The following is a 15,000-nucleotide window of genomic DNA, read 5'->3' as shown; positions in this document are numbered from 1 at the left end:
AGGAAGAGATATGTCCTCCAACCGGGATGAGGACCCCGCTTAATCTGTCAGACGTTTGCCTTGAAAAATCCCATGAAATGGGGCTATCTCATTTTTGATGATTATAGATCAAAAGAATCCTACTTGTTGAAGACATCAAAGTGATGATTCATCTTGACAACCATAATGCTTTGATGATAGAAATCTGTCGCATCTCTCTTGATCATTGGTAAGGGTTCTTCTTCTAAACCAGAGACTCTTTACAGTAGCTTTTAGAAAAACGGAATATTTTGTTTATCTCAATCACCTTCAATCTACAGATTTTTCCGTTCTCTTTCCTTTTGAAACTGCATCCAAAATGCACGTTCTTGATGCTGGGTGCGTAGTAATGACTCCCATAACTTTCTGTCATTTCTTTCATGGTTCCGCGCAGCCATCCATTTGCCACCAATGCTGCCCAAGGTCTTTGTATCAAAGTTCCTTTCCTTTCTGTAAAATTGAAATTTGGAGCACCCCTGCTTATCCCCAAGCCAAGACAGAACATGAACTTTGGTCTGAAATCCTCCTTTGGGGTGATAAGACGTACCTTACAGTGTGCTCTAAGAACTGGTGACTTTGAGAGGGAGCTGCAGGTAATGTTCATGATTTTCATCGATCTGCTCCTGATCCCCACCCCCACAACCTTTCTTGAGCGAGAGATAATTACAGCGCTGAAAGATACTTCAGCCACTCCTTCGATAGCTCAGTTGGTAGAGCGGAGGACTGTAGCATAAAGTCAGACATCCTTAGGTCGCTGGTTCAAATCCGGCTCGAAGGATTTTGTGCTTCGATTTCCATATATTTCACTTTTATTCAAACAATACCTTCCATTGATTATGATCGAGACTTTGCAGTCCCTGGGTTTCAGGGATTCCTTGCATCCATCAAACAGCTCGAGTGCAAAAGTGGGGATGTAGCTCAGTGGTAGAGCGCATGCTTCGCATGTATGAGGTCCCGGGTTCAATCCCCGGCATCTCCAGGAGCCTCTGTTCCTTATCTTGGCTTTTTTCCAGAAGGCTAGCCTGCCATCATGCAGAAAGAAGAAGTTTGTCATGCAGTTGGGGTGAGAGCCCCACTTAAATAGTCAGACATTTGCTTTGGAAAAATCTTTGAACTAGGCATAGTTTGCGCATTTCAAGAAAATCGGAGAATTTTGCATTCCAAAAGAAGGAAATAAATGCCCTCTCTGAGGATCGAACTCAGGACCTTCAGATTATGACGCGCTGCCTACTGCGCTAAGAAGGCTGTATATAGGCATCTGTACATAAGACCATGAAGATCATCCAGGTACAAGGCTGAAGGATTTTCCTGACTGACATTGTATACTGCAGAGTCGAATGGGGTGATGTGGCCGTCGGTTCAATGCAGGGTTTCCAATCATACAGTCAAACCTTGCAGAAGTGGGGATGTAGCTCAGTGGTAGAGCGCATGCTTTGCATGTATGAGGCCCCGGGTTCAATCCCCGGCATCTCCAGACTTTTGCCATGCTTACCTTGGATTTTGGGCCGAAAGCTAGGCTGGCATCATGATGAAGGAAGAGATATGTCCTCCAACCGGGATGAGGACCCCGCTTAATCTGTCAGACGTTTGCCTTGAAAAATCCCATGAAATGGGGCTATCTCATTTTTGATGATTATAGATCAAAAGAATCCTACTTGTTGAAGACATCAAAGTGATGATTCATCTTGACAACCATAATGCTTTGATGATAGAAATCTGTCGCATCTCTCTTGATCATTGGTAAGGGTTCTTCTTCTAAACCAGAGACTCTTTACAGTAGCTTTTAGAAAAACGGAATATTTTGTTTATCTCAATCACCTTCAATCTACAGATTTTTCCGTTCTCTTTCCTTTTGAAAATGCATCCAAAATGCACTTTCTTGATGCTGGGTGCGTAGTAATGACTCCCATAACTTTCTGTCATTTCTTTCATGGTTCCGCGCAGCCATCCATTTGCCACCAATGCTGCCCAAGGTCTTTGTATCAAAGTTCCTTTCCTTTCTGTAAAATTGAAATTTGGAGCACCCCTGCTTATCCCCAAGCCAAGACAGAACATGAACTTTGGTCTGAAATCCTCCTTTGGGGTGATAAGACGTACCTTACAGTGTGCTCTAAGAACTGGTGACTTTGAGAGGGAGCTGCAGGTAATGTTCATGATTTTCATCGATCTGCTCCTGATCCCCACCCCCACAACCTTTCTTGAGCGAGAGATAATTACAGCGCTGAAAGATACTTCAGCCACTCCTTCGATAGCTCAGTTGGTAGAGCGGAGGACTGTAGCATAAAGTCAGACATCCTTAGGTCGCTGGTTCAAATCCGGCTCGAAGGATTTTTTGCTTCGATTTCCATATCTTTCACTTTTATTCAAACAATACCTTCCATTGATTATGATCGAGACTTTGCAGTCCCTGGGTTTCAGGGATTCCTTGCATCCATCAAACAGCTCGAGTGCAAAAGTGGGGATGTAGCTCAGTGGTAGAGCGCATGCTTTGCATGTATGAGGTCCCGGGTTCAATCCCCGGCATCTCCAGGAGCCTCTGTTCCTTATCTTGGCTTTTTTCCAGAAGGCTAGCCTGCCATCATGCAGAAAGAAGAAGTTTGTCATGCAGTTGGGGTGAGAGCCCCACTTAAATAGTCAGACATTTGCTTTGGAAAAATCTTTGAACTAGGCATAGTTTGCGCATTTCAAGAAAATCGGAGAATTTTGCATTCCAAAAGAAGGAAATAAATGCCCTCTCTGAGGATCGAACTCAGGACCTTCAGATTATGAGACTGACGCGCTGCCTACTGCGCTAAGAAGGCTGTATATAGGCATCTGTACATAAGACCATGAAGATCATCCAGGTACAAGGCTGAAGGATTTTCCTGACTGACATTGTATACTGCAGAGTCGAATGGGGTGATGTGGCCGTCGGTTCAATGCAGGGTTTCCAATCATACAGTCAAACCTTGCAGAAGTGGGGATGTAGCTCAGTGGAAGAGCACATGCTTTGCATGTATGAGGCCCCGGGTTCAATCCCCGGCATCTCCAGACTTTTGCCATGCTTACCTTGGATTTTGGGCCGAAAGCTAGGCTGGCATCATGATGAAGGAAGAGATATGTCCTCCAACCGGGATGAGGACCCCGCTTAATCTGTCAGACGTTTGCCTTGAAAAATCCCATGAAATGGGGCTATCTCATTTTTGATGATTATAGATCAAAAGAATCCTACTTGTTGAAGACATCAAAGTGATGATTCATCTTGACAACCATAATGCTTTGATGATAGAAATCTGTCGCATCTCTCTTGATCATTGGTAAGGGTTCTTCTTCTAAACCAGAGACTCTTTACAGTAGCTTTTAGAAAAACGGAATATTTTGTTTATCTCAATCACCTTCAATCTACAGATTTTTCCGTTCTCTTTCCTTTTGAAAATGCATCCAAAATGCACGTTCTTGATGCTGGGTGCGTAGTAATGACTCCCATAACTTTCTGTCATTTCTTTCATGGTTCCGCGCAGCCATCCATTTGCCACCAATGCTGCCCAAGGTCTTTGTATCAAAGTTCCTTTCCTTTCTGTAAAATTGAAATTTGGAGCACCCCTGCTTATCCCCAAGCCAAGACAGAACATGAACTTTGGTCTGAAATCCTCCTTTGGGGTGATAAGACGTACCTTACAGTGTGCTCTAAGAACTGGTGACTTTGAGAGGGAGCTGCAGGTAATGTTCATGATTTTCATCGATCTGCTCCTGATCCCCACCCCCACAACCTTTCTTGAGCGAGAGATAATTACAGCGCTGAAAGATACTTCAGCCACTCCTTCGATAGCTCAGTTGGTAGAGCGGAGGACTGTAGCATAAAGTCAGACATCCTTAGGTCGCTGGTTCAAATCCGGCTCGAAGGATTTTGTGCTTCGATTTCCATATATTTCACTTTTATTCAAACAATACCTTCCATTGATTATGATCGAGACTTTGCAGTCCCTGGGTTTCAGGGATTCCTTGCATCCATCAAACAGCTCGAGTGCAAAAGTGGGGATGTAGCTCAGTGGTAGAGCGCATGCTTCGCATGTATGAGGTCCTGGGTTCAATCCCCGGCATCTCCAGGAGCCTCTGTTCCTTATCTTGGCTTTTTTCCAGAAGGCTAGCCTGCCATCATGCAGAAAGAAGAAGTTTGTCATGCAGTTGGGGTGAGAGCCCCACTTAAATAGTCAGACATTTGCTTTGGAAAAATCTTTGAACTAGGCATAGTTTGCGCATTTCAAGAAAATCGGAGAATTTTGCATTCCAAAAGAAGGAAATAAATGCCCTCTCTGAGGATCGAACTCAGGACCTTCAGATTATGAGACTGACGCGCTGCCTACTGCGCTAAGAAGGCTGTATATAGGCATCTGTACATAAGACCATGAAGATCATCCAGGTACAAGGCTGAAGGATTTTCCTGACTGACATTGTATACTGCAGAGTCGAATGGGGTGATGTGGCCGTCGGTTCAATGCAGGGTTTCCAATCATACAGTCAAACCTTGCAGAAGTGGGGATGTAGCTCAGTGGTAGAGCGCATGCTTTGCATGTATGAGGCCCCGGGTTCAATCCCCGGCATCTCCAGACTTTTGCCATGCTTACCTTGGATTTTGGGCCGAAAGCTAGGCTGGCATCATGATGAAGGAAGAGATATGTCCTCCAACCGGGATGAGGACCCCGCTTAATCTGTCAGACGTTTGCCTTGAAAAATCCCATGAAATGGGGCTATCTCATTTTTGATGATTATAGATCAAAAGAATCCTACTTGTTGAAGACATCAAAGTGATGATTCATCTTGACAACCATAATGCTTTGATGATAGAAATCTGTCGCATCTCTCTTGATCATTGGTAAGGGTTCTTCTTCTAAACCAGAGACTCTTTACAGTAGCTTTTAGAAAAACGGAATATTTTGTTTATCTCAATCACCTTCAATCTACAGATTTTTCCGTTCTCTTTCCTTTTGAAAATGCATCCAAAATGCACGTTCTTGATGCTGGGTGCGTAGTAATGACTCCCATAACTTTCTGTCATTTCTTTCATGGTTCCGCGCAGCCATCCATTTGCCACCAATGCTGCCCAAGGTCTTTGTATCAAAGTTCCTTTCCTTTCTGTAAAATTGAAATTTGGAGCACCCCTGCTTATCCCCAAGCCAAGACAGAACATGAACTTTGGTCTGAAATCCTCCTTTGGGGTGATAAGACGTACCTTACAGTGTGCTCTAAGAACTGGTGACTTTGAGAGGGAGCTGCAGGTAATGTTCATGATTTTCATCGATCTGCTCCTGATCCCCACCCCCACAACCTTTCTTGAGCGAGAGATAATTACAGCGCTGAAAGATACTTCAGCCACTCCTTCGATAGCTCAGTTGGTAGAGCGGAGGACTGTAGCATAAAGTCAGACATCCTTAGGTCGCTGGTTCAAATCCGGCTCGAAGGATTTTTTGCTTCGATTTCCATATCTTTCACTTTTATTCAAACAATACCTTCCATTGATTATGATCGAGACTTTGCAGTCCCTGGGTTTCAGGGATTCCTTGCATCCATCAAACAGCTCGAGTGCAAAAGTGGGGATGTAGCTCAGTGGTAGAGCGCATGCTTTGCATGTATGAGGTCCCGGGTTCAATCCCCGGCATCTCCAGGAGCCTCTGTTCCTTATCTTGGCTTTTTTCCAGAAGGCTAGCCTGCCATCATGCAGAAAGAAGAAGTTTGTCATGCAGTTGGGGTGAGAGCCCCACTTAAATAGTCAGACATTTGCTTTGGAAAAATCTTTGAACTAGGCATAGTTTGCGCATTTCAAGAAAATCGGAGAATTTTGCATTCCAAAAGAAGGAAATAAATGCCCTCTCTGAGGATCGAACTCAGGACCTTCAGATTATGAGACTGACGCGCTGCCTACTGCGCTAAGAAGGCTGTATATAGGCATCTGTACATAAGACCATGAAGATCATCCAGGTACAAGGCTGAAGGATTTTCCTGACTGACATTGTATACTGCAGAGTCGAATGGGGTGATGTGGCCGTCGGTTCAATGCAGGGTTTCCAATCATACAGTCAAACCTTGCAGAAGTGGGGATGTAGCTCAGTGGTAGAGCGCATGCTTTGCATGTATGAGGCCCCGGGTTCAATCCCCGGCATCTCCAGACTTTTGCCATGCTTACCTTGGATTTTGGGCCGAAAGCTAGGCTGGCATCATGATGAAGGAAGAGATATGTCCTCCAACCGGGATGAGGACCCCGCTTAATCTGTCAGACGTTTGCCTTGAAAAATCCCATGAAATGGGGCTATCTCATTTTTGATGATTATAGATCAAAAGAATCCTACTTGTTGAAGACATCAAAGTGATGATTCATCTTGACAACCATAATGCTTTGATGATAGAAATCTGTCGCATCTCTCTTGATCATTGGTAAGGGTTCTTCTTCTAAACCAGAGACTCTTTACAGTAGCTTTTAGAAAAACGGAATATTTTGTTTATCTCAATCACCTTCAATCTACAGATTTTTCCGTTCTCTTTCCTTTTGAAAATGCATCCAAAATGCACTTTCTTGATGCTGGGTGCGTAGTAATGACTCCCATAACTTTCTGTCATTTCTTTCATGGTTCCGCGCAGCCATCCATTTGCCACCAATGCTGCCCAAGGTCTTTGTATCAAAGTTCCTTTCCTTTCTGTAAAATTGAAATTTGGAGCACCCCTGCTTATCCCCAAGCCAAGACAGAACATGAACTTTGGTCTGAAATCCTCCTTTGGGGTGATAAGACGTACCTTACAGTGTGCTCTAAGAACTGGTGACTTTGAGAGGGAGCTGCAGGTAATGTTCATGATTTTCATCGATCTGCTCCTGATCCCCACCCCCACAACCTTTCTTGAGCGAGAGATAATTACAGCGCTGAAAGATACTTCAGCCACTCCTTCGATAGCTCAGTTGGTAGAGCGGAGGACTGTAGCATAAAGTCAGACATCCTTAGGTCGCTGGTTCAAATCCGGCTCGAAGGATTTTTTGCTTCGATTTCCATATCTTTCACTTTTATTCAAACAATACCTTCCATTGATTATGATCGAGACTTTGCAGTCCCTGGGTTTCAGGGATTCCTTGCATCCATCAAACAGCTCGAGTGCAAAAGTGGGGATGTAGCTCAGTGGTAGAGCGCATGCTTTGCATGTATGAGGTCCCGGGTTCAATCCCCGGCATCTCCAGGAGCCTCTGTTCCTTATCTTGGCTTTTTTCCAGAAGGCTAGCCTGCCATCATGCAGAAAGAAGAAGTTTGTCATGCAGTTGGGGTGAGAGCCCCACTTAAATAGTCAGACATTTGCTTTGGAAAAATCTTTGAACTAGGCATAGTTTGCGCATTTCAAGAAAATCGGAGAATTTTGCATTCCAAAAGAAGGAAATAAATGCCCTCTCTGAGGATCGAACTCAGGACCTTCAGATTATGAGACTGACGCGCTGCCTACTGCGCTAAGAAGGCTGTATATAGGCATCTGTACATAAGACCATGAAGATCATCCAGGTACAAGGCTGAAGGATTTTCCTGACTGACATTGTATACTGCAGAGTCGAATGGGGTGATGTGGCCGTCGGTTCAATGCAGGGTTTCCAATCATACAGTCAAACCTTGCAGAAGTGGGGATGTAGCTCAGTGGTAGAGCGCATGCTTTGCATGTATGAGGCCCCGGGTTCAATCCCCGGCATCTCCAGACTTTTGCCATGCTTACCTTGGATTTTGGGCCGAAAGCTAGGCTGGCATCATGATGAAGGAAGAGATATGTCCTCCAACCGGGATGAGGACCCCGCTTAATCTGTCAGACGTTTGCCTTGAAAAATCCCATGAAATGGGGATATCTCATTTTTGATGATTATAGATCAAAAGAATCCTACTTGTTGAAGACATCAAAGTGATGATTCATCTTGACAACCATAATGCTTTGATGATAGAAATCTGTCGCATCTCTCTTGATCATTGGTAAGGGTTCTTCTTCTAAACCAGAGACTCTTTACAGTAGCTTTTAGAAAAACGGAATATTTTGTTTATCTCAATCACCTTCAATCTACAGATTTTTCCGTTCTCTTTCCTTTTGAAAATGCATCCAAAATGCACTTTCTTGATGCTGGGTGCGTAGTAATGACTCCCATAACTTTCTGTCATTTCTTTCATGGTTCCGCGCAGCCATCCATTTGCCACCAATGCTGCCCAAGGTCTTTGTATCAAAGTTCCTTTCCTTTCTGTAAAATTGAAATTTGGAGCACCCCTGCTTATCCCCAAGCCAAGACAGAACATGAACTTTGGTCTGAAATCCTCCTTTGGGGTGATAAGACGTACCTTACAGTGTGCTCTAAGAACTGGTGACTTTGAGAGGGAGCTGCAGGTAATGTTCATGATTTTCATCGATCTGCTCCTGATCCCCACCCCCACAACCTTTCTTGAGCGAGAGATAATTACAGCGCTGAAAGATACTTCAGCCACTCCTTCGATAGCTCAGTTGGTAGAGCGGAGGACTGTAGCATAAAGTCAGACATCCTTAGGTCGCTGGTTCAAATCCGGCTCGAAGGATTTTTTGCTTCGATTTCCATATCTTTCACTTTTATTCAAACAATACCTTCCATTGATTATGATCGAGACTTTGCAGTCCCTGGGTTTCAGGGATTCCTTGCATCCATCAAACAGCTCGAGTGCAAAAGTGGGGATGTAGCTCAGTGGTAGAGCGCATGCTTTGCATGTATGAGGTCCCGGGTTCAATCCCCGGCATCTCCAGGAGCCTCTGTTCCTTATCTTGGCTTTTTTCCAGAAGGCTAGCCTGCCATCATGCAGAAAGAAGAAGTTTGTCATGCAGTTGGGGTGAGAGCCCCACTTAAATAGTCAGACATTTGCTTTGGAAAAATCTTTGAACTAGGCATAGTTTGCGCATTTCAAGAAAATCGGAGAATTTTGCATTCCAAAAGAAGGAAATAAATGCCCTCTCTGAGGATCGAACTCAGGACCTTCAGATTATGAGACTGACGCGCTGCCTACTGCGCTAAGAAGGCTGTATATAGGCATCTGTACATAAGACCATGAAGATCATCCAGGTACAAGGCTGAAGGATTTTCCTGACTGACATTGTATACTGCAGAGTCGAATGGGGTGATGTGGCCGTCGGTTCAATGCAGGGTTTCCAATCATACAGTCAAACCTTGCAGAAGTGGGGATGTAGCTCAGTGGTAGAGCGCATGCTTTGCATGTATGAGGCCCCGGGTTCAATCCCCGGCATCTCCAGACTTTTGCCATGCTTACCTTGGATTTTGGGCCGAAAGCTAGGCTGGCATCATGATGAAGGAAGAGATATGTCCTCCAACCGGGATGAGGACCCCGCTTAATCTGTCAGACGTTTGCCTTGAAAAATCCCATGAAATGGGGCTATCTCATTTTTGATGATTATAGATCAAAAGAATCCTACTTGTTGAAGACATCAAAGTGATGATTCATCTTGACAACCATAATGCTTTGATGATAGAAATCTGTCGCATCTCTCTTGATCATTGGTAAGGGTTCTTCTTCTAAACCAGAGACTCTTTACAGTAGCTTTTAGAAAAACGGAATATTTTGTTTATCTCAATCACCTTCAATCTACAGATTTTTCCGTTCTCTTTCCTTTTGAAAATGCATCCAAAATGCACGTTCTTGATGCTGGGTGCGTAGTAATGACTCCCATAACTTTCTGTCATTTCTTTCATGGTTCCGCGCAGCCATCCATTTGCCACCAATGCTGCCCAAGGTCTTTGTATCAAAGTTCCTTTCCTTTCTGTAAAATTGAAATTTGGAGCACCCCTGCTTATCCCCAAGCCAAGACAGAACATGAACTTTGGTCTGAAATCCTCCTTTGGGGTGATAAGACGTACCTTACAGTGTGCTCTAAGAACTGGTGACTTTGAGAGGGAGCTGCAGGTAATGTTCATGATTTTCATCGATCTGCTCCTGATCCCCACCCCCACAACCTTTCTTGAGCGAGAGATAATTACAGCGCTGAAAGATACTTCAGCCACTCCTTCGATAGCTCAGTTGGTAGAGCGGAGGACTGTAGCATAAAGTCAGACATCCTTAGGTCGCTGGTTCAAATCCGGCTCGAAGGATTTTGTGCTTCGATTTCCATATATTTCACTTTTATTCAAACAATACCTTCCATTGATTATGATCGAGACTTTGCAGTCCCTGGGTTTCAGGGATTCCTTGCATCCATCAAACAGCTCGAGTGCAAAAGTGGGGATGTAGCTCAGTGGTAGAGCGCATGCTTCGCATGTATGAGGTCCCGGGTTCAATCCCCGGCATCTCCAGGAGCCTCTGTTCCTTATCTTGGCTTTTTTCCAGAAGGCTAGCCTGCCATCATGCAGAAAGAAGAAGTTTGTCATGCAGTTGGGGTGAGAGCCCCACTTAAATAGTCAGACATTTGCTTTGGAAAAATCTTTGAACTAGGCATAGTTTGCGCATTTCAAGAAAATCGGAGAATTTTGCATTCCAAAAGAAGGAAATAAATGCCCTCTCTGAGGATCGAACTCAGGACCTTCAGATTATGACGCGCTGCCTACTGCGCTAAGAAGGCTGTATATAGGCATCTGTACATAAGACCATGAAGATCATCCAGGTACAAGGCTGAAGGATTTTCCTGACTGACATTGTATACTGCAGAGTCGAATGGGGTGATGTGGCCGTCGGTTCAATGCAGGGTTTCCAATCATACAGTCAAACCTTGCAGAAGTGGGGATGTAGCTCAGTGGTAGAGCGCATGCTTTGCATGTATGAGGCCCCGGGTTCAATCCCCGGCATCTCCAGACTTTTGCCATGCTTACCTTGGATTTTGGGCCGAAAGCTAGGCTGGCATCATGATGAAGGAAGAGATATGTCCTCCAACCGGGATGAGGACCCCGCTTAATCTGTCAGACGTTTGCCTTGAAAAATCCCATGAAATGGGGCTATCTCATTTTTGATGATTATAGATCAAAAGAATCCTACTTGTTGAAGACATCAAAGTGATGATTCATCTTGACAACCATAATGCTTTGATGATAGAAATCTGTCGCATCTCTCTTGATCATTGGTAAGGGTTCTTCTTCTAAACCAGAGACTCTTTACAGTAGCTTTTAGAAAAACGGAATATTTTGTTTATCTCAATCACCTTCAATCTACAGATTTTTCCGTTCTCTTTCCTTTTGAAAATGCATCCAAAATGCACTTTCTTGATGCTGGGTGCGTAGTAATGACTCCCATAACTTTCTGTCATTTCTTTCATGGTTCCGCGCAGCCATCCATTTGCCACCAATGCTGCCCAAGGTCTTTGTATCAAAGTTCCTTTCCTTTCTGTAAAATTGAAATTTGGAGCACCCCTGCTTATCCCCAAGCCAAGACAGAACATGAACTTTGGTCTGAAATCCTCCTTTGGGGTGATAAGACGTACCTTACAGTGTGCTCTAAGAACTGGTGACTTTGAGAGGGAGCTGCAGGTAATGTTCATGATTTTCATCGATCTGCTCCTGATCCCCACCCCCACAACCTTTCTTGAGCGAGAGATAATTACAGCGCTGAAAGATACTTCAGCCACTCCTTCGATAGCTCAGTTGGTAGAGCGGAGGACTGTAGCATAAAGTCAGACATCCTTAGGTCGCTGGTTCAAATCCGGCTCGAAGGATTTTTTGCTTCGATTTCCATATCTTTCACTTTTATTCAAACAATACCTTCCATTGATTATGATCGAGACTTTGCAGTCCCTGGGTTTCAGGGATTCCTTGCATCCATCAAACAGCTCGAGTGCAAAAGTGGGGATGTAGCTCAGTGGTAGAGCGCATGCTTTGCATGTATGAGGTCCCGGGTTCAATCCCCGGCATCTCCAGGAGCCTCTGTTCCTTATCTTGGCTTTTTTCCAGAAGGCTAGCCTGCCATCATGCAGAAAGAAGAAGTTTGTCATGCAGTTGGGGTGAGAGCCCCACTTAAATAGTCAGACATTTGCTTTGGAAAAATCTTTGAACTAGGCATAGTTTGCGCATTTCAAGAAAATCGGAGAATTTTGCATTCCAAAAGAAGGAAATAAATGCCCTCTCTGAGGATCGAACTCAGGACCTTCAGATTATGAGACTGACGCGCTGCCTACTGCGCTAAGAAGGCTGTATATAGGCATCTGTACATAAGACCATGAAGATCATCCAGGTACAAGGCTGAAGGATTTTCCTGACTGACATTGTATACTGCAGAGTCGAATGGGGTGATGTGGCCGTCGGTTCAATGCAGGGTTTCCAATCATACAGTCAAACCTTGCAGAAGTGGGGATGTAGCTCAGTGGTAGAGCGCATGCTTTGCATGTATGAGGCCCCGGGTTCAATCCCCGGCATCTCCAGACTTTTGCCATGCTTACCTTGGATTTTGGGCCGAAAGCTAGGCTGGCATCATGATGAAGGAAGAGATATGTCCTCCAACCGGGATGAGGACCCCGCTTAATCTGTCAGACGTTTGCCTTGAAAAATCCCATGAAATGGGGATATCTCATTTTTGATGATTATAGATCAAAAGAATCCTACTTGTTGAAGACATCAAAGTGATGATTCATCTTGACAACCATAATGCTTTGATGATAGAAATCTGTCGCATCTCTCTTGATCATTGGTAAGGGTTCTTCTTCTAAACCAGAGACTCTTTACAGTAGCTTTTAGAAAAACGGAATATTTTGTTTATCTCAATCACCTTCAATCTACAGATTTTTCCGTTCTCTTTCCTTTTGAAAATGCATCCAAAATGCACTTTCTTGATGCTGGGTGCGTAGTAATGACTCCCATAACTTTCTGTCATTTCTTTCATGGTTCCGCGCAGCCATCCATTTGCCACCAATGCTGCCCAAGGTCTTTGTATCAAAGTTCCTTTCCTTTCTGTAAAATTGAAATTTGGAGCACCCCTGCTTATCCCCAAGCCAAGACAGAACATGAACTTTGGTCTGAAATCCTCCTTTGGGGTGATAAGACGTACCTTACAGTGTGCTCTAAGAACTGGTGACTTTGAGAGGGAGCTGCAGGTAATGTTCATGATTTTCATCGATCTGCTCCTGATCCCCACCCCCACAACCTTTCTTGAGCGAGAGATAATTACAGCGCTGAAAGATACTTCAGCCACTCCTTCGATAGCTCAGTTGGTAGAGCGGAGGACTGTAGCATAAAGTCAGACATCCTTAGGTCGCTGGTTCAAATCCGGCTCGAAGGATTTTTTGCTTCGATTTCCATATCTTTCACTTTTATTCAAACAATACCTTCCATTGATTATGATCGAGACTTTGCAGTCCCTGGGTTTCAGGGATTCCTTGCATCCATCAAACAGCTCGAGTGCAAAAGTGGGGATGTAGCTCAGTGGTAGAGCGCATGCTTTGCATGTATGAGGTCCCGGGTTCAATCCCCGGCATCTCCAGGAGCCTCTGTTCCTTATCTTGGCTTTTTTCCAGAAGGCTAGCCTGCCATCATGCAGAAAGAAGAAGTTTGTCATGCAGTTGGGGTGAGAGCCCCACTTAAATAGTCAGACATTTGCTTTGGAAAAATCTTTGAACTAGGCATAGTTTGCGCATTTCAAGAAAATCGGAGAATTTTGCATTCCAAAAGAAGGAAATAAATGCCCTCTCTGAGGATCGAACTCAGGACCTTCAGATTATGAGACTGACGCGCTGCCTACTGCGCTAAGAAGGCTGTATATAGGCATCTGTACATAAGACCATGAAGATCATCCAGGTACAAGGCTGAAGGATTTTCCTGACTGACATTGTATACTGCAGAGTCGAATGGGGTGATGTGGCCGTCGGTTCAATGCAGGGTTTCCAATCATACAGTCAAACCTTGCAGAAGTGGGGATGTAGCTCAGTGGTAGAGCGCATGCTTTGCATGTATGAGGCCCCGGGTTCAATCCCCGGCATCTCCAGACTTTTGCCATGCTTACCTTGGATTTTGGGCCGAAAGCTAGGCTGGCATCATGATGAAGGAAGAGATATGTCCTCCAACCGGGATGAGGACCCCGCTTAATCTGTCAGACGTTTGCCTTGAAAAATCCCATGAAATGGGGCTATCTCATTTTTGATGATTATAGATCAAAAGAATCCTACTTGTTGAAGACATCAAAGTGATGATTCATCTTGACAACCATAATGCTTTGATGATAGAAATCTGTCGCATCTCTCTTGATCATTGGTAAGGGTTCTTCTTCTAAACCAGAGACTCTTTACAGTAGCTTTTAGAAAAACGGAATATTTTGTTTATCTCAATCACCTTCAATCTACAGATTTTTCCGTTCTCTTTCCTTTTGAAAATGCATCCAAAATGCACGTTCTTGATGCTGGGTGCGTAGTAATGACTCCCATAACTTTCTGTCATTTCTTTCATGGTTCCGCGCAGCCATCCATTTGCCACCAATGCTGCCCAAGGTCTTTGTATCAAAGTTCCTTTCCTTTCTGTAAAATTGAAATTTGGAGCACCCCTGCTTATCCCCAAGCCAAGACAGAACATGAACTTTGGTCTGAAATCCTCCTTTGGGGTGATAAGACGTACCTTACAGTGTGCTCTAAGAACTGGTGACTTTGAGAGGGAGCTGCAGGTAATGTTCATGATTTTCATCGATCTGCTCCTGATCCCCACCCCCACAACCTTTCTTGAGCGAGAGATAATTACAGCGCTGAAAGATACTTCAGCCACTCCTTCGATAGCTCAGTTGGTAGAGCGGAGGACTGTAGCATAAAGTCAGACATCCTTAGGTCGCTGGTTCAAATCCGGCTCGAAGGATTTTGTGCTTCGATTTCCATATATTTCACTTTTATTCAAACAATACCTTCCATTGATTATGATCGAGACTTTGCAGTCCCTGGGTTTCAGGGATTCCTTGCATCCATCAAACAGCTCGAGTGCAAAAGTGGGGATGTAGCTCAGTGGTAGAGCGCATGCTTCGCATGTATGAGGTCCCGGGTTCAATCCCCGGCATCTCCAGGAGCCTCTGT

General features: G+C 44.4%; 34 non-coding genes across 34 annotated transcripts; 27 read left to right on the top strand and 7 right to left on the bottom strand.

The window, feature by feature from the left end:
* Nucleotides 1-710: 710 nt before the first annotated feature.
* Nucleotides 711-796, top strand: TRNAY-GUA (transfer RNA tyrosine (anticodon GUA)). The gene is given in 2 exon segments: nt 711-747; nt 761-796. It is a non-coding gene; the product is annotated as a tRNA-Tyr (tRNA).
* Nucleotides 797-925: 129 nt separating this feature from the next.
* On the top strand, nt 926-997 carry TRNAA-CGC (transfer RNA alanine (anticodon CGC)). The gene has a single exon. It is a non-coding gene; the product is annotated as a tRNA-Ala (tRNA).
* Nucleotides 998-1,420: 423 nt separating this feature from the next.
* On the top strand, nt 1,421-1,492 carry TRNAA-UGC (transfer RNA alanine (anticodon UGC)). Its single transcript has one exon. It is a non-coding gene; the product is annotated as a tRNA-Ala (tRNA).
* Nucleotides 1,493-2,260: 768 nt separating this feature from the next.
* On the top strand, nt 2,261-2,346 carry TRNAY-GUA (transfer RNA tyrosine (anticodon GUA)). The gene is given in 2 exon segments: nt 2,261-2,297; nt 2,311-2,346. It is a non-coding gene; the product is annotated as a tRNA-Tyr (tRNA).
* Nucleotides 2,347-2,475: 129 nt separating this feature from the next.
* Nucleotides 2,476-2,547, top strand: TRNAA-UGC (transfer RNA alanine (anticodon UGC)). The gene has a single exon. It is a non-coding gene; the product is annotated as a tRNA-Ala (tRNA).
* Nucleotides 2,548-2,746: 199 nt separating this feature from the next.
* TRNAM-CAU (transfer RNA methionine (anticodon CAU)) lies at nt 2,747-2,819 on the bottom strand. Its single transcript has one exon. It is a non-coding gene; the product is annotated as a tRNA-Met (tRNA).
* Nucleotides 2,820-3,816: 997 nt separating this feature from the next.
* Nucleotides 3,817-3,902, top strand: TRNAY-GUA (transfer RNA tyrosine (anticodon GUA)). Its single transcript is given in 2 exon segments — nt 3,817-3,853; nt 3,867-3,902. It is a non-coding gene; the product is annotated as a tRNA-Tyr (tRNA).
* Nucleotides 3,903-4,302: 400 nt separating this feature from the next.
* TRNAM-CAU (transfer RNA methionine (anticodon CAU)) lies at nt 4,303-4,375 on the bottom strand. Its single transcript has one exon. It is a non-coding gene; the product is annotated as a tRNA-Met (tRNA).
* Nucleotides 4,376-4,532: 157 nt separating this feature from the next.
* TRNAA-UGC (transfer RNA alanine (anticodon UGC)) lies at nt 4,533-4,604 on the top strand. Its single transcript has one exon. It is a non-coding gene; the product is annotated as a tRNA-Ala (tRNA).
* A 768-nt stretch (nt 4,605-5,372) lies between these two features.
* Nucleotides 5,373-5,458, top strand: TRNAY-GUA (transfer RNA tyrosine (anticodon GUA)). Its single transcript is given in 2 exon segments — nt 5,373-5,409; nt 5,423-5,458. It is a non-coding gene; the product is annotated as a tRNA-Tyr (tRNA).
* Nucleotides 5,459-5,587: 129 nt separating this feature from the next.
* On the top strand, nt 5,588-5,659 carry TRNAA-UGC (transfer RNA alanine (anticodon UGC)). Its single transcript has one exon. It is a non-coding gene; the product is annotated as a tRNA-Ala (tRNA).
* Nucleotides 5,660-5,858: 199 nt separating this feature from the next.
* Nucleotides 5,859-5,931, bottom strand: TRNAM-CAU (transfer RNA methionine (anticodon CAU)). The gene has a single exon. It is a non-coding gene; the product is annotated as a tRNA-Met (tRNA).
* Nucleotides 5,932-6,088: 157 nt separating this feature from the next.
* On the top strand, nt 6,089-6,160 carry TRNAA-UGC (transfer RNA alanine (anticodon UGC)). Its single transcript has one exon. It is a non-coding gene; the product is annotated as a tRNA-Ala (tRNA).
* Nucleotides 6,161-6,928: 768 nt separating this feature from the next.
* TRNAY-GUA (transfer RNA tyrosine (anticodon GUA)) lies at nt 6,929-7,014 on the top strand. Its single transcript is given in 2 exon segments — nt 6,929-6,965; nt 6,979-7,014. It is a non-coding gene; the product is annotated as a tRNA-Tyr (tRNA).
* A 129-nt stretch (nt 7,015-7,143) lies between these two features.
* TRNAA-UGC (transfer RNA alanine (anticodon UGC)) lies at nt 7,144-7,215 on the top strand. The gene has a single exon. It is a non-coding gene; the product is annotated as a tRNA-Ala (tRNA).
* A 199-nt stretch (nt 7,216-7,414) lies between these two features.
* Nucleotides 7,415-7,487, bottom strand: TRNAM-CAU (transfer RNA methionine (anticodon CAU)). The gene has a single exon. It is a non-coding gene; the product is annotated as a tRNA-Met (tRNA).
* A 157-nt stretch (nt 7,488-7,644) lies between these two features.
* On the top strand, nt 7,645-7,716 carry TRNAA-UGC (transfer RNA alanine (anticodon UGC)). The gene has a single exon. It is a non-coding gene; the product is annotated as a tRNA-Ala (tRNA).
* A 768-nt stretch (nt 7,717-8,484) lies between these two features.
* Nucleotides 8,485-8,570, top strand: TRNAY-GUA (transfer RNA tyrosine (anticodon GUA)). The gene is given in 2 exon segments: nt 8,485-8,521; nt 8,535-8,570. It is a non-coding gene; the product is annotated as a tRNA-Tyr (tRNA).
* A 129-nt stretch (nt 8,571-8,699) lies between these two features.
* TRNAA-UGC (transfer RNA alanine (anticodon UGC)) lies at nt 8,700-8,771 on the top strand. Its single transcript has one exon. It is a non-coding gene; the product is annotated as a tRNA-Ala (tRNA).
* A 199-nt stretch (nt 8,772-8,970) lies between these two features.
* Nucleotides 8,971-9,043, bottom strand: TRNAM-CAU (transfer RNA methionine (anticodon CAU)). Its single transcript has one exon. It is a non-coding gene; the product is annotated as a tRNA-Met (tRNA).
* A 157-nt stretch (nt 9,044-9,200) lies between these two features.
* On the top strand, nt 9,201-9,272 carry TRNAA-UGC (transfer RNA alanine (anticodon UGC)). Its single transcript has one exon. It is a non-coding gene; the product is annotated as a tRNA-Ala (tRNA).
* Nucleotides 9,273-10,040: 768 nt separating this feature from the next.
* Nucleotides 10,041-10,126, top strand: TRNAY-GUA (transfer RNA tyrosine (anticodon GUA)). The gene is given in 2 exon segments: nt 10,041-10,077; nt 10,091-10,126. It is a non-coding gene; the product is annotated as a tRNA-Tyr (tRNA).
* A 129-nt stretch (nt 10,127-10,255) lies between these two features.
* TRNAA-CGC (transfer RNA alanine (anticodon CGC)) lies at nt 10,256-10,327 on the top strand. Its single transcript has one exon. It is a non-coding gene; the product is annotated as a tRNA-Ala (tRNA).
* Nucleotides 10,328-10,750: 423 nt separating this feature from the next.
* TRNAA-UGC (transfer RNA alanine (anticodon UGC)) lies at nt 10,751-10,822 on the top strand. Its single transcript has one exon. It is a non-coding gene; the product is annotated as a tRNA-Ala (tRNA).
* A 768-nt stretch (nt 10,823-11,590) lies between these two features.
* TRNAY-GUA (transfer RNA tyrosine (anticodon GUA)) lies at nt 11,591-11,676 on the top strand. The gene is given in 2 exon segments: nt 11,591-11,627; nt 11,641-11,676. It is a non-coding gene; the product is annotated as a tRNA-Tyr (tRNA).
* Nucleotides 11,677-11,805: 129 nt separating this feature from the next.
* On the top strand, nt 11,806-11,877 carry TRNAA-UGC (transfer RNA alanine (anticodon UGC)). The gene has a single exon. It is a non-coding gene; the product is annotated as a tRNA-Ala (tRNA).
* Nucleotides 11,878-12,076: 199 nt separating this feature from the next.
* Nucleotides 12,077-12,149, bottom strand: TRNAM-CAU (transfer RNA methionine (anticodon CAU)). The gene has a single exon. It is a non-coding gene; the product is annotated as a tRNA-Met (tRNA).
* Nucleotides 12,150-12,306: 157 nt separating this feature from the next.
* TRNAA-UGC (transfer RNA alanine (anticodon UGC)) lies at nt 12,307-12,378 on the top strand. Its single transcript has one exon. It is a non-coding gene; the product is annotated as a tRNA-Ala (tRNA).
* Nucleotides 12,379-13,146: 768 nt separating this feature from the next.
* On the top strand, nt 13,147-13,232 carry TRNAY-GUA (transfer RNA tyrosine (anticodon GUA)). Its single transcript is given in 2 exon segments — nt 13,147-13,183; nt 13,197-13,232. It is a non-coding gene; the product is annotated as a tRNA-Tyr (tRNA).
* A 129-nt stretch (nt 13,233-13,361) lies between these two features.
* Nucleotides 13,362-13,433, top strand: TRNAA-UGC (transfer RNA alanine (anticodon UGC)). Its single transcript has one exon. It is a non-coding gene; the product is annotated as a tRNA-Ala (tRNA).
* A 199-nt stretch (nt 13,434-13,632) lies between these two features.
* Nucleotides 13,633-13,705, bottom strand: TRNAM-CAU (transfer RNA methionine (anticodon CAU)). The gene has a single exon. It is a non-coding gene; the product is annotated as a tRNA-Met (tRNA).
* Nucleotides 13,706-13,862: 157 nt separating this feature from the next.
* TRNAA-UGC (transfer RNA alanine (anticodon UGC)) lies at nt 13,863-13,934 on the top strand. Its single transcript has one exon. It is a non-coding gene; the product is annotated as a tRNA-Ala (tRNA).
* Nucleotides 13,935-14,702: 768 nt separating this feature from the next.
* TRNAY-GUA (transfer RNA tyrosine (anticodon GUA)) lies at nt 14,703-14,788 on the top strand. The gene is given in 2 exon segments: nt 14,703-14,739; nt 14,753-14,788. It is a non-coding gene; the product is annotated as a tRNA-Tyr (tRNA).
* Nucleotides 14,789-14,917: 129 nt separating this feature from the next.
* On the top strand, nt 14,918-14,989 carry TRNAA-CGC (transfer RNA alanine (anticodon CGC)). The gene has a single exon. It is a non-coding gene; the product is annotated as a tRNA-Ala (tRNA).
* Nucleotides 14,990-15,000: the final 11 nt, after the last annotated feature.

Source organism: Triturus cristatus, chromosome 4_1, assembly GCF_964204655.1.
Source record: "Triturus cristatus chromosome 4_1, aTriCri1.1, whole genome shotgun sequence".
In the NCBI taxonomy this organism is placed as follows: Eukaryota; Metazoa; Chordata; class Amphibia; order Caudata; family Salamandridae; genus Triturus; species Triturus cristatus.
This window is presented reverse-complemented; position numbering and strand designations above follow the sequence as displayed.